We start from the raw sequence: 22,993 nt of genomic DNA, 5'->3' as shown, positions 1-22,993 counted from the left end.
ATTGTTAAATTATTGAGTCATAGTATTTAAGTTTTATTAACATCTCTCTTACAAGTTTTTTTTTTTTTTTTTTTGAGTAAACATTAATATTTATTAGAACACACACAAAGAAAAAATGAATATTTATCTTACATTAGTTGTGTGTGTCTAATGTCTATTGTTTATAACTTCAGTCTACATATATATATATATATATAGAGAGAGAGAGAGAGAGAGAGAGTTACACCTGCTGTAACTCTTTAGAGTTACATCTTTTCTAAACCATTAGATTTCAAAAAAGACACTCATTAATGGTAATATTCTAATTAGGATCTCATTAATTATCCCTTATTTATTACATTCCATACCTATCTCTAAACCTAAAAAAAAGTATTCATCTCTCTCCTTCTCCTCAACTACATGTTTCTCTCTCTTTCTTTCTCCTCCACTGCTCTTCCACCTCCATGGCCAAGTTGCCGGTAGATGAGAAAAAAAAGAAGAAGCCACAGCCGCTGGTTGCACAATGGGATTTCTGATCTCCACGATTGACAAACAAATTTTGAAGGTGGAAGAGATTTTGATCCCCACGATTTCTGATCACCACGATTGACAAACAAATTTTATCCACTACAAAATTTTGAAGATAATCAGTACTAATGCCAATACCACAACCAGTCATCATTGATCATCAAAAACATTCTATTCTTATGTTTGAAATGAATGGAAATGAAAAAAATTGGTACCTTCACCCTTCCTTTTTTTTTTTCGTGCCTTTTTTCCATCTAAACCCTCACAACTTTACACCTTTTTCCCACCTTTGATAACTAAACCTCACAACATATAATTGCTTCCCAATAAACAATCGGTTGCATAGCAGTAGCACACAAGCAAATTCAATTTTTCTAGCTCGTTGAGAATACAATTCGATATCATCAAAGGTACCCAGTTCACATTTAATTCAAATTCATACAAGAACTTCTAATAATAACATAAAGTATGCATCTATAACCTCAAACACCAATTTTCTCAAATCGTCAGAATCTCTTCCACCTTCAAAATTTGTTTGTCAATCGTGGTGATCAGAAATCCCATTGTGCAACCAACGGCTGTGGCTTTTTTTTTTTCCCATCTGCCGGCAACTTGGCCGTGGAGGTGGAAGAGCAGTGGAGGAGAAAGAAAGAGAGAAACGTGTAGTTGGGGAGAAGGAGAGAGATGTATACATTTTTTTAGGTTCAAAGATAGGTATAGAATGTAATAAATAAGGGATAATTAATGAGATTTTAATTAGAATATTACCATTAATGAGTGTCTTTTTTGGCTGTTAGATCTACTTAAAAGTTAAATATAATGATTTAGAAAATGTGTAACTCTAAAGAGTTATCGTTCTACAATTTTGGGGCCACGAGACCTATAGATAGGGCCTTAGGTATGGACCTAGAGCTTATTATATTTATATAAATATTTATGAGTTTAGTTCAAGTTATATGGTTGAATTTTGGTTGTTGCTACTCAAAAATTGCCAAATCTTTTTGTTGACTGTACCTATATTTCTAGTTGTAACGTATATGAAATAAGATAATCTAGCAACACTTATTTGGATCAAAGAGTAGTAGAAGTGTAGAACACCACCATCATGGTGTCAAAGGAGAGTCGTTTGGTAACGTTATTTGTATTTTTTGGAAATACGTGTAGGTGAGAAAGTGTGTGGAAATATGTGTAATGTTGTTTAAAAACTGAAAACTGTTGCCTAAAATGCCATACCAAACAGCCCAGCATCACAAAGTCTCCCAGCATAGAATTAATCAATCTTGACATAAATGGATCCAAGTTATTTTACAAATTAGCGACGAAGAATTGTTACTTTGCAAAGTATGAAGAGTAATTGAAAACTAATTCAATCAAGTGGTAGGACATTTCAATGAGCTAGTAAGCAAGGTCAAAGACTCAAAAGTATGTATTCAAGTTTTCAAATACGAAGTAGATACAACTAATCATATATACTTCTAAAGGATTGAGACAATTAATTAGAAGTGCAATAGCCTAATAAACTACTAGGACACAGAACATAAAAATACAATTGACTTACAAACATTAATAATACTAAATAAAAATCTTCTTGCTTCTCCCCCATCACTATCTTTAATAGTATACTGGAATTGAATCTATTATGTTGTGGGCAGGTTCATCCTAGAAAAAAGTCCTATGCACTCTAACAGCTACTGACCAAAACATTTAGTTTGAAAATATATTTATTATGAAAATTTATAAAAATATACTGTAAATTATTCTACATTGCAAATAAGCGCGTACAATGATTGCAATTTAACAATCCCCACGGTTATAAGGGTGATAGGCTCATTATTTTAGGACATGATGTAAACTTCAAAGTCAGCTTAAATATTGAATTATCAATAAAAAGAAGCTATAGAGATACCTTATAATACACACTCATACTTTAATTGAAAATTTGAAATAGAAAGACAAATATGTAACATGGATATAAGAAGTTCATCAAATGCTAGTGTAATACAAACTTCTCTTATTGTTCTTTGTTCCTTTTAATAAATTAAAAAAAAAAAAAAAAAAAAAAAAAAAAACAAACAACCCTACTCATTGTATAGCATATAAGGAACATTTATGACTAATTATTTGTTTGATAACTACCTAATACGGGGCACAACATCTGATTCATACTCCAAATGAGTCATTTTGAATGGAATGCTTGAGGTTGTTAAATTGCCCTCATTTGCTATCCTTTGAGTTCTTCCATGATCCATTTCCAAAGCCAAACATTCCTCAAGTTCTGCTAACACATGACTCATGTCTGGCCTTTGGATAGTATATGACGGTATGCATGACATGACTATCTCTATTGCTTTCTAGGTAGAATTGGTGTTGAATTCTCCTTCTAATCTTGGATCAACAATGTCTTGAACATCACCCCTTTCAATCAAAGGATTATCCCAGTCAAGTATGTGATTGTTTTTCACAGGGCCTCTTACTATTGCAGTGCGGCCAGTGATTAGCTCAAACAAAATAATCCCAAAGCTATAGACATCGCTTTTCTTATTAAAGTTTCCAGATGATTGAAATCTGCACATAAAACACAAAAGGATAGATCAATGCTAGAAACTCCTAGATTTTTTTTTTTTGAGAAAGTAGTAACTCTTAGATTGATATAATTTTTCTAGTAATTGCTTCCATTATATCCAAGTCGAACTCAGTATTTAAATGATTAATTGCTAGAGCTTTAAATAGTATTTGTTGGCACTCTTATGCTTTTGATAACTTCCACTAGTGAAGAACGTGAAACGGGCATCCAAATTTTTATAGTATGTACTTAAAAACCACAAAATTTCACCAATTCTGTGCAATTAAAAGAAATTCGTAAAATTGATAGGTTTTAAACGCATTGGGAGCTTAAGAGCCAATGCTGTGATCTTTAGTGTGTAGCGGATTCCGTTTAAACATATGTACATGAGACTTGAATAACTCTTGCTCCAATTTTTAATTTTTAATTATTTTTTTTTAAAATGCATATCAAATCAGAAGACACTTACTCAGGATCAAGGTATCCCAATGTACCAGTTGGGTGAGTTGACACATGAGAGTCATTTTCAGTTGCAAAGGCTCTAGACAGCCCAAAATTAGCTATCTTGGCCTGCATGTGTTCATTCAATAAAATGTTGGAAGGTTTCAAATCTCAATGGATTATAGGTGGCTTGCAACCATTATGTAGATACTCCAACCCTGCAACTCCACCAAAAAACCATTTAAACTTATTCAAATTTAAAAAAAAAAAAAAAATCAAATCAAATCAAAAAATATTGAAGATGAATAATCATGTAATTGATTTGTTTGCAAACCATGTGCTGCATCTACTGCAATATGAATTCTCTCATTCCAAGTTAAGACACTTGTATTCGTCACTGCAGCCAAAACATATCAATTTATCTTTTAGCTGGGATGTTATCAAAAATAGCTCTGATTTTGCTATCATGCAAAGAAAATTGAAAAAATTTGTGAGCTGTTAGTCAAACTACGCATTCCTAATCAGCTAATCCTAATTGTATGAAATAGCAATAGCACTTCAGTTATATGAAGATTAGATTGATTAGTTGGCACCTCTCCCTCCCCTTATTGGTTTGTTTCAACTGTTCTTTTGTTTTGAATCAGTGTATCATGAAAAGATTAGCTGGGCCTCTGGATAGTTCCCAGTCCTTTCATCCTTTTATTTTCCAGCCTCTCCACATTCTAATATTCTTAGATAGTACCATAGTTGCTTCACTATGGGAAAAAAGTTGAATACAGTTTCATAGGCCGTGGTCGTTGTGTTTCATTATAAGAGCAGGCAAAATGGGACTGCCCACTGGGAAATACTTGACACTTTTCTCGTATGAGCTGCACCTGTTAGGTGCCCTGATCTTACTTGAAGCCAACCAAATGTAGTTATAGTGCTCTATCCAAGTCTTGCCCTATACTAAATCTTGCTTTTGATTTGACAAAAATAACTTATAAAGGGTCATATGATGAAGAGCCTTTGGACACAAATGGTAAATGGTAAATAACTAAATACCTGATAAATTTTGGAGCAGATTGCCATTAGCCATGTACTCATATATGAGTGCCTTTTTCACACCCTCATCACAGTATCCAACAAGAGAAACCAAGTTTCTATGATGAACTATCATTAAAAGTTGTGCCTGTATTTCAAACCAACACTCCAATTTATTTGGATGAAAAACTTATAGCTGCATGACTATGTAATTACAGTTTCTATTTAAAATTAAATATTCAAGTAGTTAAAAATATTGGCTGCAATGTCCAATCTAACCTCTGCTCGAAATTCCTTATGTCCTTGGTTTGATGAAGCAGAAAGCAACTTAACAGCAACTTGAGTTTCATCTTTCAATTTGCCAAGGTACACTTTTCCAAATCCTCCTCCTCCAATGATGGTTCTGAAGTTACTAGTTATGCTCACAACCTCTGAGTAGCTGTACTGTTGATTCTTTGATTTGAAGTTGGATTTGGTAACCATATCTACAAGAAGGAAGATTTTCACAATTGTAATATGCACAATCTATTAAAAAATGTTAAAGAGGGTTTTGTGGGAATATGTATCGTTTATGTTCTAAATCTCTCATTTTTGTGTCCTCAAATTGATTTCATCTCACACAGTAGGTTAAATCCAGAGCCTATAATCCCGGACAGGAAATGCAAATAAACTCATGGCCTTGGGCCACAAAGAACATTTTAGCCGTCTATGGGTAAAGCTAAAGGAAGTCCTGGATTTCATTCTCATCTATGTTTTGCACTTCAGGATGAGTTGTCCAAATTTATAAGGTCAGCATGGGCTCAAGATTGTATGAAGTGATCTCCCTAATATAAGATTGCTGGCTTTCTCATTCTGTATATCATGAATTGAAGATGACTGGAACAGGTGCTTTTACAATACAGCAGGGGATCAGGATGACATGGTTCTGGTGTATAGAGGGTAATAATGTTCTCATTTCTATATAACAGTGAACTCCATGGAGACTATGGTTGATATTCACTGACTCTGTTGCATGGTAGTTGGATTGTTATTTACCTAATTCATTTTTTTGGCAATACTAGGTGGCTATAAGTATGGATCTGGTGTGTCGAAGTAAATGTAGGACCTTGGTGGAGTTGTGGCTTCTTTTTGTGTATATGGAGATCTTATATGACTATTTGAAGTCATGCCAACTTTCCCATGAGTGTAATTATTACTGTTATTAATGTTTTTTCTTTGATTGAGTAAAAAAAGGTTCTGCCACACAGTCCCCGCATGCCAATCCTGAGAAAAATACATCCTACTTAAAACCATGAAGTTAGGTACAGGACAAGTCAAACGTGACCCAAGCAGGACTCATACCCAAGAATTGCATGAAGAGAATGAGTGCAGTTACCACTTGCTCACATGTTGAATGGTACATGGATGTATTCAAAATTGTTGATCAATTGCATAATTTTCTGTCTTGATTGTGTGGTTTGCGACAATGGCCATGGGTGAAATCTTATTTTTGATTCACTTTATTATTTTCAATTTCTATACTTATCTTTCACAACTTTCTTAAAGCCCTTGGTATATCACAGGAAAAATACGACTAGTGGGGATTGGGTGCTACATCACTTGTAGACGACCTCGCTTCAGTGAATTGTCATAACAACTACAAAGAAAATAAAGAAAGAAGTACCTCCTTTTCTTTTCCTCTTATAGATAACCAGAGCACTAAAGATGAAAAGAAGGACCATGACTACTGCTACAGACGATGCAACAATTGGAACAACGAACTCCTTTTTCTTCTTTCTCTTGCATGGAACTGACAGACAAAGATCTGGATTTTCGCCAACAATTGCATAAAATGCATCAAGGTAATAAGCCATGGTAAGTAAGCCCTTAAACATAATCTACATAAATAGATGGTGCAGTCATCATGCAATACAAATTGATGTTTGAAATATAAATGACATCTGATTGTCCATATCAGTGAACAACATTTACTTTTTTTCTAGCTTTGGCTGTATTAAAAGCAGTTATAAAGTATGAAATTAGAATTACTAGGTACATAAAATATTGGAGAATGGAAGATAAGCTAACCTCAAGACCAATTTCCCACTCCTAAACTTCTGCAGAAGAGCCTCAGGAACTGAACCTATGAGGTTGTTCCCACTTACATTACTGCAAAGATATTGTTATGCAGATCACCTCAATTTCCTCCCCCAAAAGTTAGGTTTGCAATACCAAGATCAAAGCTCAACAACTTACAGGATGTTCAAATTCGGCAGTTCTGACAAAAATTCTGGCAGTAGCCCGGTTAAGTCATTGTATGATAAATCCCTGAAACAGGAGTTAGCAAGATTTTGAGAATAACATATCCACATATGTTAAGCTAAACAATTGTTTTCTATTTGAATCTTGATATGAAACTGCAGGACTTCCGTATAGCATTTTTCAATTAAAAATTCCTGGGATTAAATCCCACATATACACTCTCCAAGCATTGACACCTTTGGCAATTAAAGGATCCATCATCCATCTGCCGATTGGTAATCTCAACCTAGCAGATGGTGTTGGTTGACTTGCCAGTGTCTAGCTAGGACTATTTTATAGTTACCGAAAGTTAAAAATCAATCACAATTCAAATTAAGACTCACAAGGACTGAATTGCTTTGAGATTGGAGAATGAAGTTGCAATCTCCCCTGTCAAATTGCTTGAGCTCAAGTTCCTGCTTGTCATTATGAAAGATGGAAGAGTTGTGTCATTGTTTGAAAGATAGTTTACAGTTCCAAAAAATAATTTCTCATTTTTGGAGAGGTGCTATGTTTGAACATTCCATCAAAATTAAATAAATTCAATCAAATATGAGAAGGCATGACAGATCATTTTTTTATTGCATTTGAAAGGAGTTTGTTCCATAGTAAAATTTCCTAATATGGTGCATCATATTTTCATATCAGTTAATATCAGGGTCCATTTTATGTGATCCTCCAGTTTGAGGTGGAGTTTTCCCTATTAGATGATATATTGGTTGAAATATCACAGCATGTGTCAACAAAAGTTTTGATGGTTTGAAAGTGCACTCACCGAGAGATGATCCTTGGATGATTGTCGTCACTGCAGTTCAAACCATCCCATGAGTATTTACTTGGGACACATGGATCGCCTTGCCAGTTTCTAGTCACATTGTAAAGTTTCTTGATGTCCATGATAGCTTCAACTATAATTTTTTTATTCAATAAGAAAGTGGCAATGAAAGTCAGGAGAATTCGTGAAAATCATATAGAAAGATGAAAAGTGACAATTAGATCCAACATTTGCAGAAGTTGAACATAGATGCCTTTGCTATGATGATGAATTCCCACAGTGCAGCATATATGATGTTTAAAGTGAACTACCAATAATTGGAATTCTATGGTGGCCAGCAACAAGGCAAGTCATGATACCACGCTGTTTCATCAAATCTGTGAAATAATTTGACAATTTCTTTTGCAGTAAATTAAAGAACTTGTATGACCCTATTCTATGTTGGCATGAAGAATTTTATTTTATTTTATTTTTTATTTTTTTTTTTCGAGAAGGGATTAACACAGATTTCATTGATAGATGAAAAAAAAATTTACATGGCCTGAAAGTTGTGGTGGTTCTGATAAAAGTTGCATGACAAGGATTTTTCAACTTAAACTACACTAAAAAAATTTCATTTCCTATTGGCAATGAAAAGAGGCTCATATGGCAGTCTCTTCTTGATGGAGCAAAGCTATTCATCAAGCCTTCCTATTCTTGGTATGTTCCATTTAAAAAAAGCTACCTCTTTTTAATTATTGGAAGGATTATCACCAATATTCTGAAGTCTAATTGTATCAGCAGTTGAAGTATCTCTTATTCATATAAGTTAGCAGAAAACTAAGCATAATCCATGCAAGGAAGATATACAAGAGAAGAAAGCATTACCATCATCTATGGAAGTTGGTTTATTTGGGAGCTCTTTGAACACAACAATCTCAACAGCATTGAGGATTGGAGGAAGTGTAGTTCCCTCTGCTGCAGATATTGAAAAGTAAATCTGCTTTCCACTAACTGGAGGATCATTTTGGACTATGGTTTGTGGTTTTAGATAATCCAGTTTAACAGATTCTGTCAGGTAGCGCTCGCCATTTAAATTAATTTTCAGTTCCCTCTGCTGGCCAGCTTTAAGCTTCTCAATCTCAGCAAAGTGAAAGTAGACATAGCATTTTGAAATAGAATCTGGTGGACTCCCGGAGAAGCTCAAGGGTATGCTTGAGTTCTGTGTTTTCGCGGCAGTCCTCAATACTACATCTGGTATATTATAAGGATTCTCGCTGCTCTTGCTATATATGGTTGAGTCTGTGGTAATTTGGATCCAATCGAATAGTACAGGATTCCAAATACGATCATAGGCATCATTTGGATACCTAATTGAAAAGAGAGAGAGATCATATTCATGTTATGGATGACACTGGAACAACTTTGCAGTTGATGAACATGAACAAGGTAACTAGAAACTTAAAATATTGTCACTATGGAAAAAATTTATGAAATGCATCAGGGAGCTGAGCTCACTTTTTTGTGCGTGGGTAATTCGATAGTTACAATGGTGTTCAGACTTTTCTTAAGATATAAGTTTGAGAACATATAACAGAAATATGATAATTCTGAGTGATGTGAAAGATCATAAAATGGAAGGCATGCAATAATTTTCTATGTATGCAATGGAATAAGTTCTAACCATGCCTTTGAAGATGAATATTCAGCGATAGACAAAAGTTCCGTTGTAAAAATAAATGAAAAATGAAAAATTAACACGAAGCAAATATGAGATCCAGAAAATTGTTGAATTAATTTGTTTCTAGCTCAGGAAGGTATAAAAGATTCACCTTACGCTTATATCAGAACTGTTCCTGCCAATGTCATATCCCCATATTTTTGTAAGTGCTCTGCCTTGAGTTTGATAATGGAATTTTCCAAATGCCGCAGTTCCAATGCTGAAACGAAGGGTACCCCACGGCCAGTGTTTATTAGACACACATCTATGTAATCCGTCAAGGGGACATGAATAACGTCATAATAGAAACCATATGGACCAGCATTTGTTAAATTCACTGTTGTCCATTCATTAACCCCAAGATGTAGGTTGAATACCGGTATCTGGTTTTCACCATCGTAATTCCCATAAACGAATGTTGCCCTGATCAAATAATTATTGTTTTTGCCTTGCTCTGGCCTCAGGGTGTAACAATTCCTTGTTCCCTGGGGAAAACTTCTCAAGTTCTTGACATACCGTTGAAGATTTGCAAGTGAATCAGAGGATACCGTCTTAACTATTCCAGTGTCTATCAACCCTTTATCTGATATGTAAGGGATGCTGGTTTCCTCATCAATGTAATCTTCATTGCTGCCACAATCAATGGTAATGAAACCTTGAAATTTTGAAAAAGAAAGACGGAGTTAATTACACATCAGCAATCTATATAGTCTCCACAAATAAGGTACCAATGAGTTTCAGAACACCCTATGTTTTTCAGTGATAAAATAACCAAAATTCCTAAGACAAATTTTCAACTAGCTTAAGCTCCAAGCTTGAGTGAGTCAATGTTGTTGCAAGTTGCAACACCTACGTTTTTATGGCCTTGTGAACTCCCTGTTGGAAAAATAATAGTGAATAAACAATTTTGATACAATAAACAATATCCCAAATAATTAGCAAGAATATAAATAAGCAATAATAATATAAATTTAAGTAAAATTAGGAACAATCTTACAGTGCTATAGAATCATGCAAAGAACGTTGTCTTTAAAGGTTGATTTGTGCCATCCAAAGTAAAACTTGGTATGATTGGTTCTCTTGGCCAAACAACTCCCTAGGATTAGACTATAGCGTCGACCTTTATAATGTGCGCACTTCCACTCACAAAAGGTTTAAGAAGAACCCTCTATATTGCCTTTTCTTAGAACAAATATTCTTGTAGAAAAAAATATGTGAGAGAGAAAGATAGTAGACTTGTGTATATCTAAAATATAAAGTAGTAAAAAGACCTTTTAGAAAATACGTTATTGTTAAGATATATGTGGTTCACTTATTAAGAACATATGTCATTTTTTTTATGTAATTGACTAATCCTTTGACAAAACGCACTTTACTTGTATTTTGATAGATATAAGATGTGTTTAATACTTCAAATAAACATATTGTTCAAGTCTAGTATTAAAGCCATAAAGATTGGACCAAGAAACAAGTGAAGAAAAGTTGTTCACTAAAGCTGGATAGATAGCTCGACACTTGCGGACAGATAGCTCAACACCTCTTGACAGCTAGGCTATCTATCGAGCTCTTCAGTTGAATGTTATCACAATCTCGACACTTTTCGATAGCTGGTGGATCAATTGAGAAAGCTCCTGTCTCCTTGACAGCTCCTCGAAACTTCTCAATAGCTGTATCTGTCGAAGTTTAAAGCTCGACACCTCTTTGACACCTCCCGATCGATCGAGGTTATTGGAATTCAGATTTTCAAACCTGATTTTTAGCTCATGCTAACATGTATATATAGAGTTTCTTTTCTCACAACCCTAAACCTATATAGGGCTTATTTTAGAGGCTGTCACATAAGAGAATATAAGGAGAACATATGCAAAATGTGACTGAAGCCTTATTCTCTTTGAAAGAAGCTACTGCGTCTTTGCGCCTTAGGGTTTTGTAACCAAGTGCTTCTTAATCTTCATTGTTGATGAAGTGAAGAACTTTGCTGCCAACAATCTTCTTCTAGTTGGTGATTAAGTCGCATACTGGGATCTGTGCAATTGGTTAGTCACGTATTGGGATTCGTGCATCAAAGAGTGGCATTCATATATTGAAGAGTTCAGAGGTTCTAAAGCGGTAGAAGGTTTCTACTGTGAGTTCATCTACAGGCATTGTAGAGTCTAGGGACAAAGATTTTGTACTAGATCTAAAATTTCTCTTTACTATAGTGGATTACTTTTTAGGAAAGTTTCCCCCCCAGGTTTTTTACTATGAAACTAGTTTGTTTCATTCGTTTTTCAGGGTCATCATATCTTGTCTTATTTACTTTTCCGCTGTGCATGATATTGATGTTTGTTTATTTTAATAAGGTTTATTCATAATAAATCTAATTAACAATTTTGGTTTAAAACTTGTTAATTCTATCAATTGGGGTCTAAATTTCCCAACAGTTATGATGAGTATTATATAGGCTATTTATAAAGATAATAGTCTATAGTTATTGGTTACTAATAACCCTTAAAAGCCCAACGGCTATATTATCAATAATTACCTAACGAATATTTTCCTCATAATTGCCCAATGACTATTTTACTCATAAATTTTCAACGGCTAGAAAATAAATAAAAATAAAAGTGTTTGGAATACACACCCACACCAACGATCCCCCACATGTTACAAACACAAATAGGAAAGGCACGCAACTAAAGAAAGCATGCATCAATATGGTATCAGAAGGTTTTAACCATACATAGGATAAATAAGTAGGAACTAAAAGACAATGGTGGAGTTAAAACTCTTTTAACCAAGCTATTAGTAAACCAAACTTACCACCCACATAACTTTCTTTATCAAGGTTGTTCTTAAGTGGGTTGGGGCCTTATCTAGGCCATGCGCCACTAGGTTTCATGAGAGCTCTAAAGACTTACCCAAAAATCTCATAGGAAGTGGCACAACTTCCATTCACACATAGGTGGCATCCATCAGGAGTGCATGCAGAACACCCCATCCCAACAAGTAGGGAGTATGGATCCATTAAGAGCCTAAAACTCAATCTCCAACAATCTGTAACTTAATTGGTGGCATCCATCAGGAGTGCGTGCAGATACACACCACCCCAATAGGTAGGGATATGGATCTATTAAGAGCCTAAGCTCATCCTCACCAAATTCTACAACTTAGCACTGTCTCATATCATAGGGATGGACTCATCGCTAATCTCCTTAACAAGATAGCGAAAAACACATAATAAATGATAGTGCCCACCTGGACCATTAATGACCTCTACCCATTTAATCCCTTACATGGAATCACCCATTATAGAGGTTGGACATTAGTCATAGTGTCACAACTTGGGTATCAGTCCAATCCCCCTAGATGTCTCACTTACCAGCCTTTTTGCGAGTGGTTTGGTCAAAGGATTGGCCAAGTTCTTTTCTGACCTCACAAAGTCCAAGGACATAACATCATTACCAATAAGCTACCTCACAATATTGTGCCTCAATCGGATATGTCGACTTTTTCCATTATAAATTTTGTTCTTAGCACATGCTATGGCAGCCTGTTAATCACAATGAATACAAACAGAAGCAATAGAGTTAGTAAAAAAGGTATATCAATTAATAAACTTCTAAGCCATTTGACTTTGGACCTAGCCTTCTCTAAGGCCACTAACTCTGCCTCCATGGTGGATCTCACTGTGCAAGTCTACTTGGTTGACTTCCAAGAGACAGCCCCTCCAACTAGTGTAAACATATATCCACTAGTGGGCTTCACCTCATCTGTATCAGAGATCTAGTTAGCATCACAATATCCTTCTAAAACAGTAGGATAGCCACAATATGACAAACCAAAATCAAAAGCCCCCTTTAAATATCTCAATAATTTAGATGTTGCATCACAATGCTCAATACTAGGATTATGAGTGTATCTACTCAATCTACCAACAACATATGCAATATCAGGACAAGTATAATTTATCAAAAACATTAAACTACCAATAATTTGTGTATATTTATCTTGTGAAACACTATCACCACGATTTTTAACCGAGCGCACCTTTGAGTCATATGGAGTAGACATAGGTGACATATCAAAATGTTCAAATTTTTAAAGAATTTTCTCCACATAATGAGATTGTGATAGTATAATGCAATTAGGAATGGGAATTTATATCCGACCCGTGGATACTCGACCCGATAAATTATAGGGTCGGGTATGGGTTTAAAAAAAACCCGAAGTAGATCCGGGTCGGGTCCGGGTTTTGTCCATACCCGGCCCGAACCCGGACCCGGGCCTAGACCCGACCCATTTAAGGGTAAAATACCAAAATACCCCATCTATATATATATATATATATAACTAAAAAAAAAGCCCTACTCCCTTAATCCCATTTCACTCAGCCGCCAACTCTCTTACACTTACATCACTCTCCTCTCCCACTCGGCTACTCTCATTCCCTCACTCTCATCGCATCACTCTGTTCTCCCCAACCTCTGATCTCTATCACCACTAGCCATCACGTGCACCTCCGATCAGGTTGTTTTCTCTCTTTCTCTCAATCTCAGCTCATACGATCTCACACTCTCACTCACTTTCAAGCAACGCCACCCAAGCAGCGCTGCCCAAGATCTCAGCTTCTCATCGCCGTTCCAAGCATTCACCACCGTCGGTCCAAGTTCTCACTCACTCTCAATCTCATCACCGGCCCAAGCTCTCACCGCTGATCTATTCTCTACTTCTCTAATTTTTTTTTTTAATATGAGTCTCTAAGAATATGATATGTTTGTTTCAATTTTTTTGTTTGGTGTTTTCTACTTAAACTATGGACTTCAACAGATGGGTTGTGCTACTTCTAGTTATTGTAGTTTAAAGACTTGAAATTTTGAGACTTTGTGGTGTAACTGTAATATATTATGGAAGAAATTGTGTATTTTGTGTTTGTTGTAAATGCAATGCCTAAACGGAGATGGGAGACAAAAATGAATTTGGGCTTCATACACAAATTTTTTTTGGTTTGGCCACAATTTGGGCCGCGGGCTAAATAGGGCCCGTGGGGCCCCGCGGGGTGGGTTTGGGCCTCAGGAAAAAATTCGATTAATAATCGGACCGGGTCTGGGTCACGGGTCTAGACCCGCAGGTCGAGTTCGGATATGTAAAAACCCGACCCGTTGCCATTCCTAAATGCAATCATTGTCCCTAGGGATCTTAATGCCCAAAATAACATTTGCCTTGCCTAAATCTTTCATATCAAATTTAGAGGCAAGAAAACTTTTAGTATCATGCACAACATTATGGCTAGTTTCAAATATAAGCAAGTCATCAACATATAAACAAATAATGACACATTTATTATTATAAAACCTACTATATAAGCATTTATCCACACCATTAATCACATATCTATGTGTAAGCATCATATTATCAAATTTCTCATGCTATTGTCTAGGTGCTTGTTTTAATCCATACAAGGATTTAACCAATTTACAAACTTTGTGTTCTTGTCCATGGACAACATAGCCCTCGGGTTGCTCCATATGAATTTCTTCCTCTTAATCACCATTTAAAAAAGCAGTTTTAACATCCATTTGATGTATAACAAGTTTGTGAATAGATGCAATGGCAAACAAAATTCTTATAAATGCAATTCTAGTAACCGGAGAATAAGTATCAAAATAATCAATATTATGTTTTTCCTTATAGCCCTTAGCTACTAAGCGTGCTTTATACTTATCTATTGTACCATCTGGTTTTAATTTCCTTTTAATTATCCATTTGCAACCAATAGGCCTAACCTTAGGAGAAAGCTCAACTAATTCCCAAGTATGATTAGACATAATAGAATCTAATTCACTATTAATAGCTTCCAACCAAAATGGTGCATCAATAGATTTAATTGCATCATAATAACTTACAGGTTCATCTTCAACAATATAGGCAAGGAAATTGTTACCGTAACTCTTTTCCTTCGTAGCTCGCTTACTCCTTAATTCTTGCACATCGTCAACAAGATCATTAGAAGTATCAATAGATTCATGCAATACTTTTTCCTTATTTTTTAAAGGAAACAAATGTTCAAAGAATATAGCATTTTCAAATTCAATAATAATGTAAGATTCTAAAATATCACTCTTGATAACTAGAAATCTATAACATGAATTGTTGCTAGCATATCCAATAAACACACAATTACATGTTTAAGAACCAAGTTTTCTCTTTTTAGGCTCAGGCAACATAACCTTAGCCAAACACCCCCACACTTTATGGTATTCCAAGTTAGGCTTACATCTTTCCCAAAGTTCATAAGGAGTTTTACCAGTTTTCTTATGAGGTACCTTATTTTTTATATGGCAAGCCGAAAGAATGGCTTCCCCTCACATATTAGAAGATAACCCAGAACTAATAAGCATAGCATTTATCATCTCTTTAAGAGTTCTATTTTTCCGTTCAGCTATTCCATTAGATTCAGGTGAATTAGGAGGAGTTATTTCATGAATTATGCTATTTTGTTCACAAAATTCTTTAAAAGAGTTAGACTCATATTCACCTCCTCTATCAGTTCTAAGTCTTTTAATCCTTTTATTTTTTTGGTTCTCAACTTCATTTTTATACTTTATAAACATTTCCAAAGTTTCATCTTTGGTTCTTAGTAAATAAAGTTCAGTGAATCTAGAATGGTCATCAACAAAGATTACATAAATTTTTTTACCACCTCTAGTCATTGTGTGTTTTAAATCACCCAAGTCACTATGTACCAAACTAAGGAGTTCGGATTCTCTTGTTACAGATTTACAAGGTTTCTTGATGATTTTATTTTGGGCACAAATTTCACATTTTTCCATGTTTGCTTCACTTAGTGAGTTTATGATTCCACATTCTTTCATTTTCTTTATGTAACCAAGATTTATATGTCCAAGTCTACCACGCCACACATCAATAGAATCAACCAAGTAAGCATAAGAAGATGAACCATTGTCATCAATGACTTGATCAACATTAAGTACAAAAAGACCATCATTATCATAACCCTTACCAACAAAGATTTCATTTTTAGATAAAGTAACTATGCCACCATCAAATAGAACTTTAATACCAGCTTTACCAAGCAAATGTACCAAGATGAGATTGTGTCGAAAATGAGGTATATGGAGGACATCGATGAGTGAAAGAGTTTTACCAGAAGTTAACTTCAAGAGTACCTTCCCTTTGCCACTCACTGGTATAGGCCTATTGTCCCCAACATAAACAAACTCAATTCCTTCCACTATTGGAGTGTAGGAAGTAAACTCCTCTTTGAATGCACCAATATGTCTTGTGGAAGCCGAATCTACTACCCGTCCTTACACACTTGAGACCAAATGTGCCTCGGACACCACTGCTGCAATGACCTCTTCAGTTTCCACCACATTTTCTTTGTTTGATATTGAGCCCATGTTGTTTTTATTGTTTTTGAAGTTGCCTCTCACTTAACAAGTTGCTGCATAATGGCTTGTCTTACCACAGTTGAAACAATTACCATTTTTCTTTTGGATTTGAGGATTTGGGTTATTTTTGTTATAAAACTTTCCTTTGCCTTTAGGATCATATTTCTTATTGTATTGTGGAGGTCTAAAGGGTCCTCCCTCTACAATATTAGCCTTGGAATAAATTCCTTAGCCTTAGAAGAAATTTCGGACATTCTATTAGTCTCTTCTATTTGAATATCGACAATAGTTTTTTGAAGATTTAAATAAGTTCTATGATGGTTATACCGGTGCTTATACTCTTTCCAAGAGTCCGGCAACTTATAAACAAGGCCTTGAGCCATAAACCTTTTGGGTAAATTATCACCCTCTTTGACTAAGTCAGAAACTAATTTTTGAAAATCTTCAATTTGGCTAGAAACAGTTTTTTCTTCACACATTTGAAAAGACATATATTTAGTTGTAGCAAATTTTTTAGCACCCTCATCCTCAAACCCATAACGACCATTGAGTTCATCCCATAAATCTTTAGCACAAGTAAAATGATAATAATTATCAAATAACTTATTAGCTAAACCATACTTAATAGTATGTGTACATAATTTATTTATTTTTAACCACTTTGCTAATTTTTCAAGATCATCAGGTTTGGGTTCATGAAGAACACTATCAATTTCAGTAAATTCCAAGATGGGCAAAACCCTTTCTTTCTAACATTTAAAATTATTTCCATCAAAAGGTTCAAGCTTGGTAATTTCTAAAATGACTTTAGGAGAATCAACAACTTGTTTATCCATTTTGAGAAACCGAATCAACCTTTAAGATTGTTGGAAAAATAATAGTGAATAAACAAGTTTGATACAACAAACAATATCACAAATAATTAGCAAGAATGTATATAAGCAATAATAATATAAATTTAAGTAAAATTAGGAATAATCTCACAGTGCTATAAAATCACGCAAAGAGCATTGTCCTTAAAGGTTAATTCGTGTCATCCAAAGTAAAACTTAGTGAGATTGGTTCTCTTGGCCAAACAACCCCCCAAGATTAGACTATAATGTCGACTTTTGTGATGTACGCACTTCCACTCGCAAAAGGTTTAAGAACAACCCTCTATTGCATTTCCTTAGAACAAATATTCTTATAGAAAAAAAAAATGTGAGAGAGAAAGATAGTAGACTTGTGTATATCTAAAATATAAAGTAGTAAAAAGACCCTTCAGAAAATGTGTTATGATGAGTATTATATAGGCTACTTATGAAGATAATAGTCTATAGTTATTGGTTACTAATAATCCTTAAAAGCCCAACGGCTATATTATCAATTATTGCCTAACGCCTATTTTTTTCATAATTGCCCAATGGCTAGAGAATAAGTAAGAATAAAAATGTTTGGAACACACACCCACACAAACACTCCCATGCTAAGACAAAACTTTATATGTATGTGAAAGCCAAAACTTTGGTTTTGGTTTGTTTAAAGTTTCAAATTATTCAGATGTTAACCTTTTTTTTATACCAAAATTGTAGTGTTAAGTGTTTACTAATTAAAAGCTACTAGCCTATTACACAAGTGAATAAGAATTAATTATTCATTTGATAGAACAACTTCCTAAACCGCCTAATTGTGTTTAACAAATTTACACAGATTGAGGAACATAGTGACTCTAGTCAAAGAGACATACAATTGAACAGACAAGTTGTATTAAAGCTTGAGAAACATTAAAATGCCGAGGCAATAGGGACCAAGGAAAAAAAAATGATGAATTGAACATGCACATGGGCAGCTATATTAACGAAAAGAATCATAAGATAAGTGAATGAAGCTCTGAAATAAATCTTAACTGCACAATGCTGTGCTGTGCATAGGGGTCGTTGTATGCATGCTAACAAATTAACAAATAATAACATTAAAATATCCTAGATAATTTTAAAAACAGTTCTGAACATGGAAACATGTTTGAAAAAATTTGCTACTCAGAACATTTTGGAAATTGCAATGCTTTTCCATTAGACAAAAAACATTACAATATCGATTGTGCAATATCTTGAACAGAAATGTTTGTCTTGACAAGGTTTCTTACAAATGTCAAAAACATTGACTTTGATAGTCAGGTACAATAATAAGTATGCATCTTCCTAAGAAAAAAAATAAAAACTTTATCTCATTTTTTTTAAAGTCTAGTTAATAAATACTCTTAGAGTATTTGTTAATGAAAAATTAAAAAAAATTAATATCACTTTTATGAAAATATATAATACTGTTAAAAATTTTAATATGTCACATCAATATTTAAATGGAAAAATTAAAATAACCAAAATTTTTCATATTCTTTATACTTTCTTTTAATTTTTCCTGCAGTTTCCCGATAATCAAACATATCTACGTTCAAAAAAATCCAAAAAGAAAAACTATACTTTTTTTTTTTTTTTTTGATAATATGTAGAGCTTTTAACGAACCAGAGAGGGATTTTTTAGAAAACAACTACAAAACCCAAACAATATTATTAGTTAGGCAACATTTCAAACATATTGTATTTTTAACAATTCGACTTCAGAAGAGTCGATTTTACTGTTCATATCTATTTTTTGTTGGGTGCGTGGATAAAGAAATCAAGTCCTTTGTAATCAATTTTTACAATACAAAGAAAACGACTCCACTGGAGTCGTTTTCTTTGTATTGAAGACGACTCCAGTGAAGTCGATTTGCCCAAAATCTCACCACCACCACCGAAGAGCACAACCCAGCAAATGAAGAACCCAGCAAACGAACCAGCAACACCGACGAACACGAACGCAGGCGCCGACGAACCCAGGCCAGCAACACCGACGAGCACGAACGCAGGCGCCGACGAACCCAGGCGCCGATTTCACGAAACCCCGACGAACCCAGGCTCCGATTTCACCAACGAGCAAATGAACGCAGCAAACACCGACGGCGAATGAAGAACCCAGCAAACGAACCAGCAACACCGACGAGCACAAACGCAGGCACCGACGAACCCAGGCCAGCAACACCGACGAGCACGAACGCAGGCGCCGACGAACCCAGGCCAGCAACACCGAAGAGCACGAACGCAAGCGCCGATTTCACCAAACCCCGACGAACCCAGGCTCCGATTTCACCAACGAGCAAACGAACGTAGCAAACACCGATGGCGAAGCACGAAGAACAAAGAACGAACCCAGCAAACGAAGAACAAACTCCAGGCGCCGATTCTGACCAAACCCCGGCGAAAGCTTCAGGTGATCGGATACGACTCCGTTTTGGATTTGATTTCTTCTGGTTCGTTTGCTGGGTTCTTCGTTTGCTGGGTTCGTGCTCTTCGGTGTTGCTGTGTGGAGTCCTTGGTGGCGGTGACCGTGGAAGAGAAACGGCGGAGAGGAAGAGAGAAAGCTGAGGAGTGGCGGCGGAGATGAGAGGAAAGTGCAGCCCTAAGTTTAGCGCCGCATAGCAGACCGTGGTGTTGTTTTTTGGGCAAATCGACTTCACTGGGGTCGTCTTCAGTATTGAAGACGATCCCAGTGAAGTCGTTTTCTATGGGTAAAAATTGATTACAAAGGACTCGATTTCTTTATCTACGCACCCAACAAAAAATTGATATAAACAGTAAAATCGACTCCTCTGAAGTCGAATTGTTAAAAATGCAATATGTTTGAAACGTTGCCTAACTAATAATATTGTTTGAGTTTTGTAGTTGTTTTCTAAAAAATCCCAACCAGAGAACTTAAGAGAAGCCCATGTTAGAACCATGGCAAATCTCCTGTAAGAAAACGTCAGCCTTTGCTAGATCACCTAGCCAGTAGCCACACATGAGGAGATTTATTAGCTTCCTATACAAACCCAATTGAAAATACATACACCGAAAGCCTTTGCTAGATTACAGACTATATAGCTCTAGCTTGAACTCCTCATCAATGCATAACTTTGACCCAGCCCCTGAATAGCCTCTGTGCAAGCTTTAGAATCACTTTCGACAATTAATCTCTCTAAGTTCTGGGCTAGATCTCTGATCAAATGGACCCAAACCCAAATCCCTCTCTTTCTCTCTCACTCTCATATCGACCCAAACCCAGATTGGTTCCCACCGCCTTCCGAGAAGTTTTTAGATCTCCCATCCCATGGTGGACTCGTTGGAGACCGACACATATGGAATGCTCGATTTCACCTTGGACTATGATTGAGTTGTAACTTGTTTTAAAAGAATCTTAAGCTTCCTGGAAACTTGCTGGGTTTTGGGGTTTCAACCACCGTATGTGGTACACTGGTGCTCCAAAATGGGTTGTAGATGGCTTGAGGAGACTGAGTTGGCTATATAGATTTGATTGGGTTTCGACCACCTAAATTGGTGTTTTCATTTCAAATCAATCTAAGATCTTTGGTTTTTTTTAGAGTTGCGGGTTTGATTATAAATGTGAATGTTTGAATATGTTTTCATTTCCGTATGTGAAGGTTGCATTTACATCAACTCAAACGAAATTTGAAAGGGTGGATTTTTTTAGGATTTGATCTCAGACTGTATTTGGATGCCAAGAAATTGAAAGGAAAAAAAAAATGCAGATTAAAAATTATTTTTAATTATTTTTTCTTTTTCTTTAAAAATTGAGGAAGAAAGATTAATATACATATTTTTTTGATAGGGAAAGATTAATATTTAATTTAATTATGATGCTGATATGGCAATCCAAATGGAAGTCTATATGGCAAAAAAATAATTTTTATTTTGGCTATTAGCCATGTTACTATTTTCCATCAATTGCTTAATGGTGGAGATTATTTTGATACAGTACCAAAAAGTTATTGAACAAATTGACACAATTAAAAGGTTAAAGACCAAATTAAAATATGGTATAAAGAATAAGGATCATCTTTATAATTTATCCTAATTTTAATTATGTGGTTATCAACACTCTTTTTCACTTTTCCACTTCAGAGGCCCTTTATTGCGCATTTTATTTTTAAACTTTTGAGGCCCTTGATCGCCACTTTTGAACTCAAGTCTTTACTTCAGCCCACAAGTTGCCTTATTAATGAGATTGCGATTTACTAATTGTGTGACAATGGCAAATATAAAATGGGCTGCCCAATAGGGCTCTACCTCGAGTTGAATCCATTCAAGCTACAATAATGTTGCGGGTATGATAATTTTTTACAATGAGTTTCACCATTTTTTAAGTGATTGATGTGGAATTAACTGACATTCATGAACTCGCTGCTTTTTTTTTCACAACTCACAGTTTATTATCTTAGTAGATGTGAAATTTGATTATGAATAAAAACTGTGTCCATAGCATTATTATTCAAATTAGCTTAATTGATAAAATTTAATTTTCACTTAAATAAGAGATATAGAATTTGAACTTTACCTAGTCCAAAAACTAATTAGTGTCTTGAGCTTTATGATAAAGAAAAAAAATATCATGTAATGAACATTAGGTTGAAATTATATCGTATTTATATAATAATAAAATAAAAAATTGTCTTCAAGTTGTGTACTAGTCTAAGAACCATTAGGGACTATGTTGTCTTTTTTTTTTTTTTAAAGAAATTATTTATGAATAAAGATAGTGCATTAAAAGAAGAAGAAGAAGAAGAAGAAGAAGGAAGAGGAGGGCTGTATCCATCTCTAACCTTTGGGACAAAGACCCCTTTATTGCAATTGGTGCACCTTTAGTGTAATCAAGTGCTCTGGGCATGGTCCAGGCCCAGGCCTCACATAAATATATATATGTATATATATAAAGCAAAAACAAAAAACTTTGGGCTAGGATAAAAATTTATAGGCCGAAATTTATGGCCAGGTTACAGCCTGAATCCATTGTTGTAAGTGCTCTTCTTTTTACTCAAAAAGCTTAATGAGTAGTGCCCAATAATTTGTAGTTCAATTGACGTGTGTGTTTTTAACGGGTCCAAGGTTCGAATCCCTCTCCTACTTAAGATATATTTAAATAAAATAAAGAGAGCTTAATGAGTGGTGATTATAAAATACAAAACAAGAGAATTTACAATCTGAAATTGGCTTTAATAGGGACTTGATCTGTTCAAAATATAGAGCCACTATAGTCGACATTCTAGACCATTATAATGTACTTGTTACTACATAACAATGTTTCTTTAAAAAACTAAACCCTTAAGCACATGCAGAATATAAATTATGCATAATTATAATTTACTTGTCCATTGGAAAATATAGAAACAAGTTATAATACACACTCGTACTTTCATTGAACAAAAGACAAAACAAGGATATAAAAAGTTCGTCAAATAC

General features: G+C 35.0%; 1 pseudogene; it reads right to left on the bottom strand.

The window, feature by feature from the left end:
- Window positions 1-2,560: 2,560 nt before the first annotated feature.
- Window positions 2,561-16,691, bottom strand: LOC136063415 (putative leucine-rich repeat receptor-like serine/threonine-protein kinase At2g19230; annotated as a pseudogene).
- Window positions 16,692-22,993: the final 6,302 nt, after the last annotated feature.

The sequence above is a fragment of the Quercus suber genome, unplaced genomic scaffold, assembly GCF_002906115.3.
Source record: "Quercus suber isolate HL8 unplaced genomic scaffold, Cork oak 2.0 scaffold_524, whole genome shotgun sequence".
Classification (NCBI taxonomy): domain Eukaryota; kingdom Viridiplantae; phylum Streptophyta; class Magnoliopsida; order Fagales; family Fagaceae; genus Quercus; species Quercus suber.
This window is presented reverse-complemented; position numbering and strand designations above follow the sequence as displayed.